At 42.4% G+C, this 14897-nt stretch overlaps 1 protein-coding gene across 1 annotated transcript in view; it reads left to right on the plus strand.

The window, feature by feature from the left end:
* The window catches only part of MPPED2 (metallophosphoesterase domain containing 2), a 603962-nt gene that overhangs the window by 210227 nt on the left and 378838 nt on the right, over positions 1-14897 (plus strand). Inside the window, exon 13 of the mRNA XM_080595267.1 lies at positions 145-12972. The gene's annotated coding sequence lies outside the window, so the exon portion shown is untranslated. The remainder of the gene's footprint in view (positions 1-144; positions 12973-14897) is intronic.

Here is a 14897-nt window from a genome sequence, read left to right on the forward strand (position 1 = left end):
TAACATCATTTTTACATTTAGACGAGTTAAGAGACTAATTTTTCTACTCAGTCCATTGGCTGGGGAATTAGTAAGTAATGCAAGGCAGCTGTTCCTGCATTATCATTTTAAAGTGCTAATGCTGAGAACTTTATACATACAAAGACAGAAGCCTGCGCTAGGAAGGAGTTTGGCAGAAACAGCGGAGACCCTGGCTGTCTGTTCAAGGTGAAGAATGAGGACTTTTCTGAAGGTGTGGCAGAGCACAACAGCCTCTCCACCACAGAAGGATTCAACCACCAAAGTAAGTACTATATTCCTTGTATTAAAGCCATGTTCATTTTTCTCCCAGCCATAAAAAAGGCAAAATACACGAGTCCATAGATTCCCCCAAATGCTTTATATTTTGACAATTACACTCCAGAGAAGAGCTGGACAAATGTAGTTGTTGCTCTAGGCAGGGAGGAAAGATTTAAAATAAAACAAAAATAAAAAACCTGCCTGCTTTCCCTTACCTGATTCACTTTCTGAAGCAGTCCATCTGCTGTAAAACTACATCTGTTACTGAAATCAGAGGAGCTGTACTGATTCAGGTGGAAGGCTACTTTACATATATATGTATGTTCATATATGTATTTTGTGCATATGAAACATCATCATGTTTTCAATTTTATGTGTATGTATGTACCAAAAAGTGAAGGTGTGCTGATGTTTTGTGTGCTGACAAACATCCACAGGAGCTAAAGCACCTGGTTTCATGGGATATGTGTGCGCATGTGCACGACTTCAGGCCTGGTTTTATACCCAGCCAGGGGGAGTTTTAATAACAGGGCTCAAGAAGCTGAAAGGGAGATTTGTTTTCAACTTCTCAGCCATTCATAGAAAATATCTGCTCACATATTAACCTGTTTGTAAGCTCAAAGAGTTATGATTGTACGCAGTCTTCAGCACAAGCCTCTAAGACAATACAGAAATGTTGCAGTTCTCATCACAAACAGATTTTATCGGGTACTTGGGAACTGTACCCGAAGAGTCTAAGGTTTTGCTGGTAATCTCAAAACTGCAGGTGCTACCAGCTTTTGGAGAAAATAGGGTATATTATGTTCTATGATCGTTTACTCATATTTAATAATTAGAAGTATGGGTACTAGAAAAGCACCGCAAAATGAAAATAGTTTCCTGATGAAGACCAGCGCCTTCAGGAAAGGGTCAGTCTTTATTGCCCGAGAGGGTGCTGTCAGCATAAATAATTATCATGAACTTCAACTTCAAGCAATCAAACTTCATTGTATCGAAGGAGCCCCATTAAATGCTTAGATTGTTCTTAATTTGATCTAGTGCAGTCAATTCCCTAGGGAAAGAGAGACGGAAAAAAAAAATCAATACACCATTGCAAAGGAAGCAGAGGTGTTCTGGTTATGTCTAGCGGAGGAAAGGGAACCATCTGAAGAAGGCAAGCATGTCTCAGTCCTGATAAAACAAAAGGGTGATAAAGCTTTCTGGACGTGAAAGCTGCTCATCAGAAGCCCTGGAACTGCTTGGAGCAGATGATGACAAGTTTTGAAGGCAACTCAGTGGAGATAAATCAAAGTAGCATTTCTTCTACAGTTGCACTCAGATAGCATTACGCTCCTCTCTTACCTTTCGCAGTAGTTCTTACCTAGCTAGCTTGCATGACAGTGTCTGGTCTGCCCTGCCGATGCTTTCCCACTGCTTGCTGCATGCAGCTGGCAGGCGGCTGCATCAGGTACCACTGCCTCACTGCAGGTTCAACTTCTGTCCTTGGGAGAGAGGCACAGAGCAATGGAAGCTGCAATGCATCTTCTGTTCCATTTCTTCGTATAGTTCTGCTAGTCATTTTTTTTTAATCTCCATTTTCTTCAGAGAAGATGGTGGAATAACATTAGATGTTGAAAGGGGAAGATTGTGGGTTCATGGGCAAAACTATTAACAGCAGTCTAACCCACTAGACCCATCTTTACTGTTCATAGTACTTAGACTTATTTAACTCCCTCCTGGACCCACGTAAAACCCACCAAGCTAGCCCCTTTTTCTACCTAACATATCTTGCACTGTGAATTTCTGCTGCAGTACCTGTTGCAAATATCGCTAGAGGACATTTAAAAAGTTGAAATAATTGGCACTTAATTATTAGAACTGCTTTTATTTCTTCTGACTTAAAAATTACCCTCTGTCACCTTGTAGTTATTCTTTTAACCAAAGTTTGTATTGAAATATTTCTAAACAGGTTTTTTGCCTAACATTTTGACAGTAGGGCTGTGGAGGAAAAATTAACTTTACAAAAGCACACGCAACAGAGAAATATTAATACATTCAAGGCCATTTTTAAAGTGAAATGCCTTCTCATTTGAAAGCTTGTACCTGTCCACTTATAGGAGTGGGGATTGCATGTGTGCATAGAGCTTCTGAGATCTAAGTTTTCCACCAAAAAGAGAATGAGAGATGCTTCTTCTCAATTGTTCTGTGGATAACTAAATTAATTTTATGTCAAAGATATTGCAAGTGGCGCATATGGAGATTATACAGAAGGATATCACATTTCCCTTTCTCATCACTGGCTGAATATTAGGAAACTTGACCTCATTCAGAGCAGGAATAGCAACCCTACTCTTTCATGTTGGCTTCAGCAGACGAAAGATATCTTGCTCCTACTCCGTCGAGGTAAAGAAAGACAGCAGGCTTTCACAGTGCTTTGGCCTTTCCCCTGTAGCGAGAGCACGCTTAAATCCACAAAGAGTGGGTAGCCAGCTTTCCTTTGCCTTTTCAAAACAAATGAATAAAACTTGTAGCTTACTTGTACCAAACAGCCACCTTTTTGTGTGTGAGAAGATGGCTTTTGACTGACTGACACGGCAGGTGCCGCGGGAGCCAAGACAATTCTGCATTTCAACTGATTGTTGTCACTACCAAAGCCTATTATCTAGGCTAATAAAGTTTAAGATTAAGGGGATTCTGCATGTTTGTGTTATTCCCCACAAAGCTTATCTTCTAATAGACCAGCTGCTTTATTGCACTTTGCCCACCCTTTCTCATTGTACGGAGAAGCTGCGTGTACAAATGGGAATGCACTGAGGCAGGCCTTGGCTACCAGCTGGGAATATCGTATCGCCCTCAGCCTCCATCTGCGGGTATTACGTTACCATCGGTTGCCAGCTGGGAACATCGCATCTTCCACCTTGCCCAGCAAAGCACATCGCAGCATTCTCAGGCTTCTGCCAAGACCGTAACCTGGTTGTCCCCCCACTCTTCCTCTCTGGGATTTGGGTGCTCTGTGTGCAATCTTCTGGCTCTGCTGGCCCGCAGTGAGCACATCTACTTTATGATGGAGATGCAAGTATTCAGATGAAAAACTCTCCTCATTCTCTTCTCTGGCATATGCCCTTGGAAAAAAATGTTAAATTTCTGCAGCAGAAAGTACTCAAATGAAACTGCCAGCCATTCATCACTCAGAGAATTTATAGATGTCTTTCCCTCAAGTCTTAAACCTTGCATTTGCTGAAGGCCACAACATTAAGATATTATTGCCACATACCTTATACCAAGCAGGGAATCAACTAACCTCAGGTCGGGAGGGAGTGGGGACGGAGGAGTACTCTGTGTTCTCCCCCTCACTTCTGTTATTTTCTCACCCAGGCTGCTGTGGCCATGCTTCCTAGCCAGTCTGTGGTAGTGTTTTTCCCTTGTTGTTCTCACACTCTTGTTCTTGTTCCACTTCTGTTATTCTCATGGCTTTGTACCTGCAAAGCCCAGTAGTGCTGTTGTAGCAGATTCTCATGGGATGTGATTGCCACCAGCATGAGCATCACTTCTTCTTTCCCACCTTTTCTCATTCAGTTGTAGCTTTGGGTTTATGTTAGGAGCCCAAATAATACACAGACATGAAGCTAAACAGCCAACAGGGAGTTTGAGTGGGTACAGATGAAAACTATGAACTACAAAAAAGATGTTATCTGGCTTTTGTATGATCAGTAGATTCTGCAATAAGAGGGTCCTTAACAGCCCCCATGGTAATGTATGGGAAGGAACGCAATAGCATGTCAGCTCCAAAGTCCCTGTCCTTCATCTCAAGGCACTCAGCATCAGTTCCTGTGATACCTTCTAGCTTCAAAACAAAGACTAGGGATGACAATTTTGGTCTTTGGGGATGGCATTACCTTTAATTAGCAGATAAGACTATCCCTAAGTTAGAAAATGAGACATCTTTGGGATTGACATGAATAAGCTGTCTGGAGGGATAAGAACAGTTTTGAACATGACTTATTTTTGTCTGTGATTCAGACGCACTCTCTTGATACTGGCTCAAGAAAACTACTGCTTTAAAGATCAATATACTTCAGGGAACAGCGTGAAGGAAGAGAGAAAGAGTAATGGTGAGATGATTCTCATATTTCTTTGAGGCATATTAATATTTCCTTGGTCACAAAATAGAGATCACATGTGACCTAAACTCCAGAATAAGGTAGGTCTTTGCTGAAAAATGCATAACACTTTTATGAGCTGTTAGCCCTGCGGGTATCTTTAGCAGGTACCAATCATTTGTTGGGAAGACCAGAAGAAAGAGTGGCAATTGTGAGCCAAAGCACTCTGCATGGACCGGAAGACTCAGGCTCTTCTGTCCTGGGACACCCTAACAGGTATAGGCAACAATGCTCATCTCTCTCAAAACTCAGAGAGGCAGATAAAAAGGCTAAGGATTTAAAAATAATAATAATAAAATAAAGTAAGGATTAATTAAATATCAAGGAAAAAAGGCTGAAAGAATATCAGACAGGAGATTTTCCCATTAGTAATTTACTTTCTAACCAGAAAACTAGTATAACCAGAAATTGAGCTTGGAGCACGGAGTATACATACACTATAGTGACAATACTGTTAACACTCCTGTAAGCTCCTTTATCATAAGGCAACAGCACTTAATTTAGCTCTTAATAAAAAGTGTCAGAAGATTAAGACCAAGCTGAAAATTTCTACTGCCATCCTGGGATTTAGAGGTTATGCTGAAATCATTAATACAACCACTATTTGAACTCTTTTGATCACCCAGCATTAAATTCATCCATAAGTACATAAATCCTAGGACACAGGAAAGCAGGGCTACCCAGCACAGGCAGTCCTTTTAAACTTGCTTTTCTCATCTTTGCCAGTGGTTTTAATGTTTTACAATCACTTCCTGAACTGCATAAAGAAACAATACTATGGTCCCTCCCCGTAGAACGCTGTCCTAAAGTACCTTAGAAGCTCGGTTTTCTCTTTTTTTCAGGGTGTCAGAGCATGCATTAAATTCCCAGGTGGCTTATTTCCTTTCCAAGAGGAGCTCCAGAGGAGCAGGCCCGACTTTGTCCCCTGCTCTTTCCAGCAAGCAGCTACTTCTCAAGTCCATTTCAGTAATGAGGAGGATTCATTTGCAGTATCCCAGAGCTGTGATATCTCAGAAACAGTCAAGCCAATGCAGTGTGCTGAAAGAGGGTGTGACAAATTTCATGGGTCAATGTAGGAATGTGCCTCCTCATTCCCTGGGGGAGCTTAGGTGCGTTATGTATTCCTGCATTAAACTTTGGTTGTGTATTAGGGGTGATGGTGAGATCAGGCCCTCCTGTCCCTCCTTTCTGTCTGTACTGGAAGGAGCAGACTTGGTGGTTCAAAAGGGCAGCATCAGTTCCGCTCTAAGTTTTTTGTTGAACATCAGTCTTTTTTTTTTCTTTTTTTTTTCTTGCTGTTATCTTTCTAATGTATATGGCTTTTGGATTTCTCTGTCAAGATTATATTCTGTATTTTATTATGGTGTTGTCCATGGCTATGAGTGCTTGCCCACTGGCACAGATGACTCGATATGCTGGTTCTCACTTGCACATGTCACTGTAGTAGGTCTGGTTGTAGGTCTAATGACCTGATCTCTGAGCTGTAGTGATGAAGAAGAAAACTTTATTTTTTTTTTTAATGAGTGGCTAATATAAAATCACCCTGTAAGGCCAAGAGAACTCAATTTATTAAAAATGTACATCAGAAGAGGACAAATTAGCACAGCAGTCAGGGAACTCTAATAATGTTTTTTTCTGGGGGGGGGAAGTTCTTAACAAACATTACTGGATCAGACAAAGGATTATGCTGATAAGCATGTTTAGTTGACGCTGCCTTCTGACAGCCGCAGCTTTTAAGACAATGGCCATGTTTTCTTTTAGAAATAACTCACTCATTAGAACAAAGACTCTCACAACACACTGATTCTCAGAGAATAACGATTCTAATTATATTTTCTATTCCGCTTTAGAGAGTATTTGGATAAAACTGTCACTCCACAATATTATTCCATTGTTTCATCTTCTCTCTTTTCACATATTCTTTTTCTACCCTTAAAATCAGGATTCGTAGGAAACCTCTGTTTACCATTGCAAAAAACTGTTGTTTTGCTTTTTTCTAAGCATCCCTCATCACAGCGCTGACAGCTCAGGTTACGTTATAAGATCTCTTAGGAGGTGAAATGGTCTTAGTAATGCTTCTGACTTTCATTACTCAGCCAGATTGTGGAGTCTATCAATTATACCCCCATTGACAGTCCGGTGAATTAATTGGCGCGTTTGACAAGGACAGCTATTACCCCGTGTTGTTCTGACAGCTGGGTTTGATATCAGAAATTTGTCAACCTTTCCCTTCATGTGAGCTGCTGGATGAACAGATCAGCCCAGGACACTTCAAGATTTTTTTCCCTGTGCAATCTCAACATATGGCGATAACCTAAACCCTAAATAAAATCACAGACATTCATAACATCAGTAAGCAAACAACATGCCAGCCCTGTGTCATAAAACAATCTACTGTCTGGGCTGACAAAGTGTTCAAGGAGTCAGAAAACTAATTTATTATCAGAAAAGTTAGCGCCCTTCAGTAATGACTTTCTATGTGTCCTTCAAGTGCCAGTTATACTTCTGGGGTGGAAGTATTTTCAGTTTATCTGAGTTCAGTGGTAACAAGGCAGCTGGTAACTTAAATTTCACCTCACTTTAGATCAGCGGCAAGATTTGAGCTACAACTCAGTGTAAGCAGTCCTGGGTGGGGAACACGGTGCTAGGGAGCTGTGCTGTGCGCTGACTACTGCTGCCCCAATTTGAGACAGCCAGCTTCTGACAGTTTCTCATTTTCTGTTGGTTTTGTTGTTGCTATTTTGTTTTTCCATGGCTGTTCACAAGAGCTTTTCCTTGCCTTTTTAAGACTAGATTAGAGAGTGACTCAGAATTTTAACAGAGAAAACAAGAGGCAGGAGCTGGCAGTGGCTCGCTGGCCTCGCAGCAGTGGTTGGTCTCATTCCTTTTTTCCTCCAAAGGAAAACACTCACTAGTCCCCGGGTCTGCCAGAGATCATCCTGTCTTGGTGACCACCATCCCTCGGCACCCAGCTGGCAACACAGAAAGAAAGAAATGCCCCTGCAGGTACCAATACATCCCTGGCAGCCGAAAGCAGCTTAGGAGTGAGCCCTCTGACACATAAATTCATTAGGTCTAGAATTTAGCACCAGTCATGCTCAAAAGTTAATTTGTAAACAATTAGTGTGTGTTAAAGCTATTAGAGAGTCAAGGCTTACAGCAGCTCTGGAAAATGGGAAAGAAAAAACTTCCTAATTCCCCAGCTCGGCAACCAAGCAGCAGCTAATTGGCTTTCCCAAGGCCATGTGGCAAACTGCATGTGTACCAGGGAGAGAAGCCAAATGCTTCAGGGTGGTACTTCAGCCACAAAGCAAGTACCTTTCTCTTGGCATAGAACGATTTTGCTTTTTTAAATAATAATCTGGAGAATGAGTTATCAGCATCTCTTATCCTAAGGATGCACATGTGTGGATGGATGTTGTGATGGGCTCTAAAGGGGACAGAATTCACCAAGAGCTTGCTCTGTCTGACTGATGGACCTTAAAACCCACAGCCCAGGTTTGACAGCCAGCCTTTCCGGGCAGTGCTCCAGAGGTCACTGATCCCTATTTTGGAAGCCAGCGCACTCAGCACAGAGCCGCCCAGAAATGCCTGAGCTGGCCGGAGAGAAAAAGCTGAGCCCCTGTCTCACCGCTTTCCTTCAGAGAGAGGTAAGTGTTTCTTTTCTCTGAGATCACAGCTAGAAAGCCTTTCTCCTACAATCACATTTTCCCTTCTTGAGAAAACACAAAGAGGAGGAGATGCTCCCCTCCATCCACCAGCCAATAATCCGTGGGTTAACTGGCTCTTGATAGGATTTTAGCACAAGCTAGATGTTGGAGTGCACAGCTCTCTAAAGATCTCAACTAACTCTGACTGTGCCAGGAACATTTAGAAAGATTTATTGATAGACAATTAAACACCTAAAGAATTAAAGCACAGTGGCTAGGTGGCAACCAAGCAGGAGGACTGAGGTCTCGTTACTTCCTAGGCAGTTAGATGCTCGGTCTTTCATGTACTACATGCCCTCTCCACACTACAAAGCCTTCCAGTCTCTTGATATTGCACTTGCTGCTCAGAAGGCCTAAAAGGACTGAAGTTTTAAATATTGTCAAAACTGTGGTGTGATGAAGTATTGCTGTCTGTGATAGCAGTCAGCTAAAAGGTTCAAAATGTTGAATGACCACATTATCATTAGTATCTTGTAAAAAGACCAGTCATTTCAGATCTAGTGCAACCAGGTTTTTATTTATACTTTACTAGCTTTGATAGTAAGTGGTATACAGTAAAGATGCGATCATTCAAAGTTTAGTGAAAAGATACATAAGAACTGTCACAGTGTTTATGACTCTGTTGAGAGGAAATAGCTGTAACCAGCTAGTTTATTTTCTTTGACCAGGTTGCATGTTGGTGGATGACAAATTCATTTAATCTAATGCACAGATGCATGGCTAAAACCAAAATTCCTTAGCAACTACCCAAAGACAAGTAAAGGTAAAAAAAAGTAAAGGTCCGATTATGGCATGTTCGGAAAATGGGCAGAAGGTGATCTGGCTCAGTCCCACAGATCCTTGTAGGAAAACTTTGCCTCACGCAAGTCAGTTGTTCCACTTGCATGACGAGGGGCTGATTGCATGTGCAAGGGTTTCCAGAGTTGAGCTGTAGGGCTTTTTTCTTTCCATGGGAACAAAAACTGTGATACTGTCCAGCCTTGGTCTTACACCATAAAGAAATGGACTTTTTGATTATTTTTGTTCTGCATTTCACCCCCAAAAAACATAAGAAGGGGGAAGAAGGTAAGGGAAACAGCTTGCTTATTTTTTCTGCATCTGGCTGTAAACTTGGTGAGTGACAAACTGTCCACAAGGAGCTGGAAATATCCCATGGACAAAACACATTTTAATCTCCTGCAGGCATTATATGGCAAGTTTGGTGGTATCATCTCTGAATTAAATGGATGGTTTAAAAAGATTCAATCGGCACGCAGAGAAGGTTGCAAAAATTAAATGCAATTTAATGGTGAAACATTTCAATTTTGAAGGCACTACATTAAATTATGCAGCTGTACATCAAACTAACTTTCAAGTCAAAGTGACCTTTGCTTAAGGTATATTGAAATAATCTTAGTTTATGAAATATTTTTTAGGGGAAAGAAAAAAAAACACACCAACATGTGACACACAAATTTTGCCATTTAAGATACTCATCTTATTAAATTAAAACATACATCCTGTTCATTAGCAGCAAAAGAAGCACAGGGATGCATGCAGTTATTGTGATCATGCTGAAGTGTTAAATTACCTGAACCAGAGCTGCAGTAGTAGATTTCTTTTAGAAAAAGGATGCTCAAATAGACACAGGCTGTAAGATTACCTTTAAAATGTTTTACTGTAGACCTAAAATAGCTTCCTAGCTTAAAAAAAAAAAAAAAAAAAAAAAAGAGAAGGGGAGGGAAAAAAAGAGGGAGAGAGAGAGAACATAATTTCAAAACCCTTAGCTTATTTTTAATTTATAGTCCTTGGAAAAAAAATAAGTGGATAGCCCAATCATTTATATGCCTGGGCAAAAGCAATACATCTATATAAAAGTACAGTGATATATTTCTGTTGCTAGTTTAATGTGCTGCTCTGTGCCCTGCGTGTTCTGATTCATTGGAGAGCAGCAATCATGTCGACAGGAGCTGTTCTTCAGTTCCCATCAGCGACAACTAAAGGCCAATTCAAGGTTGTGGTGGGGTCATGAATCTAACACAGTCACTGATAGAACAATTTCCCTTCCACATGACACCGTCAGTGGGACACAGAGGGAATATACAGCCAGGACTGCAGCAGGTATGTCTTGTTATTCTCATCCCTCCTCTCCTTCCCGTCCTTTTTTAGTTTTAATTTTTGGCACTGGGCTGTGCTGTTAAGATGCCTCTGGGGAATACACAATCAGGAAATAAGAAGAGGAAAATCTTCTCACCCTTTAAGAAACCAGCATCTCCCTGGCCTCTGTGCAGGGCAACTCAGCAATACAAGCTCGGTTTGAAATCTGGATCCACCCCAAGACAATATGAGATGTACATACATGCCAGCCTTATAAGTGAGAAAGGTGCTGGACCAAGTTCTGCAATGACCTCACCTCTGGTACAGCACCTTTTGAATTAAATAAAAAGTCATTTTTATCTGGATTGAACCCCACCAGAGTCCTTAGCCTTTCACAGTATGAAACTTGGACCGGAATTTTGCCTGACACCAGTATTCTTTTCACACATTCATAGATGATCCTTCCAGGGGACTTGGCACAAGCCTTGAACAAGCCCCAAGAAAAGAGCCAGCTCCCACTATTGTTTCTGCTATACATGTCCCATGGAGAGCAGATTTTGGACCAGATGAGTAATGTTTAATTCTTGTACCACTATTAGTCATCACAGGAACACACAGATCTGACATGTTAGCGTGGTATAGCTGAGCCCAGCAAATTCTAACCACTGGGTGTGGGGCTCATGTTGAGGAGTAACTGCATTGCAGCTGATAGAAACAGTGAATGCGGTAAGCATCACGTTTTGAAAAATTACTTCCAGTACCTTAAGTCTCCAGACTGTATGGATTTCTGCCTTCCATATTAGAAAAAGCAGACCTGTAAAATGTGCATTTCTGGATTTTGTTAGAAAGAGACCACATATATTTCATTCACAATGAATGTCCAAATAATGCTAGAAAGAGTGGCACAGCACTAGTTAAAAATCTAAAAGCATCAGCTCCAGCAACATGCTCACTTATGCTCAAAGCTTTGTATTTCTCACATCTAGAAGGTCAAAAGCCTAGTTATATCTGTAGTGAATACAGACAGGGTCAAGTGTTTTTAGACCAAATTTTCCTCCCTCGTGCATTATGCTCATTCCCACACCTGAGTAGAGGTCTCTGAGCAGGCCGCAAGTGGCCTTGGCCTGGCTGAAGCTCAGCCTTGCCCCGGTGGCCGTGCACAGAGGGGCTGAAGGAGCTGCAGGCCCCTGCTCACACCGCTGCTGCTGGACCGGGTGCGAGGGAGCTCAGCCAGGCTGCGGGGCCCAGCCTGCACGGGGCCTGGCCTGCTCCATCTTTCCCTTCTGTCACAACCACGCCTGCCGTGACACAGCAAAGCAGGGGAAGAAGGAAAGGCAGAAATGCCAGATGAAAAGGGAAAGCCCCAAATCAACCTGCTCCCCTGGGACTTCTTCTCAGGCTTGTAGTGAAAATAAGGGCGTTCTCACCTTGTTTTAAGCTGCTTCAGAGTAAAATGATCCTAGTCTGCCATTTCCCTTTGATCCCCAAGACTGTATCAATGATAGCCTACATGGAAACACACACACAATCCATTTTAAGTATCTAAACAGAATTTAGGTTGTCTCCTTGCCTCTTCTGCTATGGCCGTCAAGACTTTTTGAACCATTGGCATTTTGCAGATCAGCATCTGGGACTTAAATCCAGTTGGTTTGCAAGTTGGTGCCAGGATCCTTAGCTCAAGGAGCGTGCTGGGTTCCATGTCAGTCATGCGATGGACCTAGCAAAGCCTCACCCCCACCAAAGCCTCAGTACATTGAGTAGCGTTGTAACATATTCTGATGGTATTTCAGTGCCATACACAAAATCAGCACGTAGTCTTGCAAACGCGCCCCTTGTACCATTGGCATCATGATGAGAGTCCACATGGAGGCTGGGATGAAGGACCTCGTTCTGAGCACTTTTAAGTCAGTAGCAAAGGTGTGAGGAGGGGTCATTACTCCTCTGCAATGGGTGGTTTCACGGGCATTGCTAGTACATTTACTCACACCCTGATACTAAAACATGACACCGAATGAAGGAAGATGTTGCTTTCCCAGGGCTAAGAACTCCTCTACAACTCTCCAAGTCTTGTATGGATCTGAACACGTCTGTGAAGCTCCAGATAACCTTCTCAGTCCTAGAGGTGGTCCTCTTCAGGCTGATACTTACCAATAAAAGAAAGCCTGGAAAGCGACAGTGGGCCTGCGTATGTGCGGGGTATAAATGTAAGGCGTCACCGCCCAGTGTTGTCACACAGTTAGCAGCTGCGAGTACTAAAATCACTGCATTTCTGGGAAACACTGAAACTAAATTAGCAAAAAGCTTAAATCTAAAAATATAGCTGTAATTCACAATTCCCTTTAATAGAACTTCATTCCTACACTTGGTGCAACTGCAGATATTTATAGATAGGGTGAAAAGATGGAATGGAAATTTGTATTTATGAATAATAAGGAAGTGCTGTGAATGGAAAAAAGAGAGGTCGTGTAACACTCGCGCTGAAATGCCGACTTCTGAAGGGATGTCTCAGCAAGGATATTAGCTCCTGGTTCTGGCCCAGGCCCTGGCAGCTGCACACAGCTGTGTTGAAGTACGTGATGTTTTACTTTTGTTTATCCTCTTCTAGCTGACCCTGATCAAACTCATTCCAGATACGATCGCAGCACGCATTTGAACTCAGCAGTGACTGTACACGCCTTGCTGCTCCTGCTGAGCAGCTTCCTGGTGCACGGGCGCCTCTGCCATGCCGCAGTGAGGATCGACGAGGGTCAGAAAGCCACCAACCTCAGGTATTGCGGTCACGCTCAATCCTTAGCCTTTCTCTGGGCACAATGCTTTGCCGTATTGATCTCACTCACGCTAAAAATTCTCAGAGAATGAGGATCTGTCTCACTATTTTAGATCGAAGCTGGCAACTGAATTAATATTAAAATGACATACACACACAACTCGCGTTTCCTATGTTACAAATAACTGGAGCAAAGCGAATATACTGACATTAATAATTCACCTTATGAGCTTAGCTCCTTTTTCTTTGTATGGAACTTTCAGAAGCAGATTGCAATTTCCTCAAATTTATTCATTATTCAAATTCAGTCAATTTAAAATAAAATGTTTACCTACTAGAGAGCTTGCATTTTGCTTCCATTTTCAATAGTCAGTATTTGTAACTAGAACTGTTAGTCACAATAATGTAATTAAATCTCATAATATGATTTCTGTCCCCTGGCTAGATCAAAATATAAAAATAGTGTCCATGTGTGTATGAAAATCAAGTTTTCTACATGATCTTTTCTGTATCTGAATTTCATCTACACTTATTCAGACTAAGAACTCAGGTGCTCAGATGTGTGGCAAATGATCATTAAATTAGGCAAAATATCTTCATTTCCTCACTTCTTTATAAAATAAGAAAATAGATTTTCTTTAGTAATGTTTAATCTTTCATGCTATACATTTCTTCCCCTTCTTCACTTGTTCTGCAAATCAAAAATTAGCAAATTAAGGGCTTCTGACAACGGTGAGAGAGCTTTTACTCGCTTCTGAGAAGAAGCCTTTGGGTTTCTAAAGGTCTGTGGGCCACAAGTGAAAGCCAGGGCTACAGTGAAGAAACAAACCCTGCCAGGTGCCTTCAGCCCCCGGGCTGCCACAGGAAGCGTGTCTTACCAGCACAACGGCTGTGTTTGCACAAGTACCCATAGGACGTCCTGGGGAATGATTGTAGTGGTAACAGAAGGCAAAAAATAACTCCTGGTTATCCTGCATGCCATTTTCACCTGCCTCTCCATGGCTACACTACTTCTATTGGCTGAGCTGTGATTTCTGCGGGAACCCGGGTGGGTCTTGGTTGCTGGACTGTACGTCCCTGCCATCAGATGACAACAGGACCAAACACACAGCACCACCAAAGCACGCTTCTGTCTTGTGCTCCTCCGTTCTGGCAGCCTAATGTCTGACTGCAATCGTGTTGCGTGCTGTCTGGGCCTGGGCGTGCGCTGCAAGGATGGCGTGCGCGTGTCTCCCTGGCCACTGCTGCTGCTTGCCTGCTGCGAGATCCGCACTGGGAAATGGGGTTCAACTGAGAAGAAATTATTATTTCTGGAATGAACACAGCAAATATGCAATACTAGGTGACAGCCTGCCAAGAGCAGTATCGCAGAGCTCCCATTGCTAAAGCATGAGTGCCCACTCTTTGTCAAGCGCACGCAGTGGCTCTACAGGTGCGGCTGCCCCGTCAGTAGGGTTGTGCCAAAAGGGAACACTGCCTGCTCTGGCCCCTGACATGCGGGCAGCTTAGAGCATTACCTGTGTATTCAACATGTGTATCAGTCAAACATCCAAGACTGCATTCTGTGGGGGATTTCAGCCAACCTGGTCTTAGATGCCATGAAGCCAATGTAAGAATTTTAACACCAGTTTGCACGTGTACAGCTTTTAGAAATGAGCAATCTGTTTTCTGAAGAGCTGAGTCACAGCAGAAGTCACACTGCTGTTCAGAAGTAGGTGAGAAATCAGGATCTCTGTAGCAGACGTTTATGCTCCCAGAGGGCAGGGGTCTCTTTTCCTAAATCTATTCTGTCTTCTAAGCTGCAGTGCTCTCTCTGCGTTTTTGGAGGAGACAGAATAGATTTAGAAAGTGGCTGCTTATCGATTTATGGTCTTTATGCTGGACATGGCTTTTTATTAAAGAAAGCAGATACTCAATACTGTTAAC

The sequence above is a fragment of the Anser brachyrhynchus genome (genome assembly GCF_964034855.1).
Source record: "Anser brachyrhynchus genome assembly, chromosome: 5".
In the NCBI taxonomy this organism is placed as follows: domain Eukaryota; kingdom Metazoa; phylum Chordata; class Aves; order Anseriformes; family Anatidae; genus Anser; species Anser brachyrhynchus.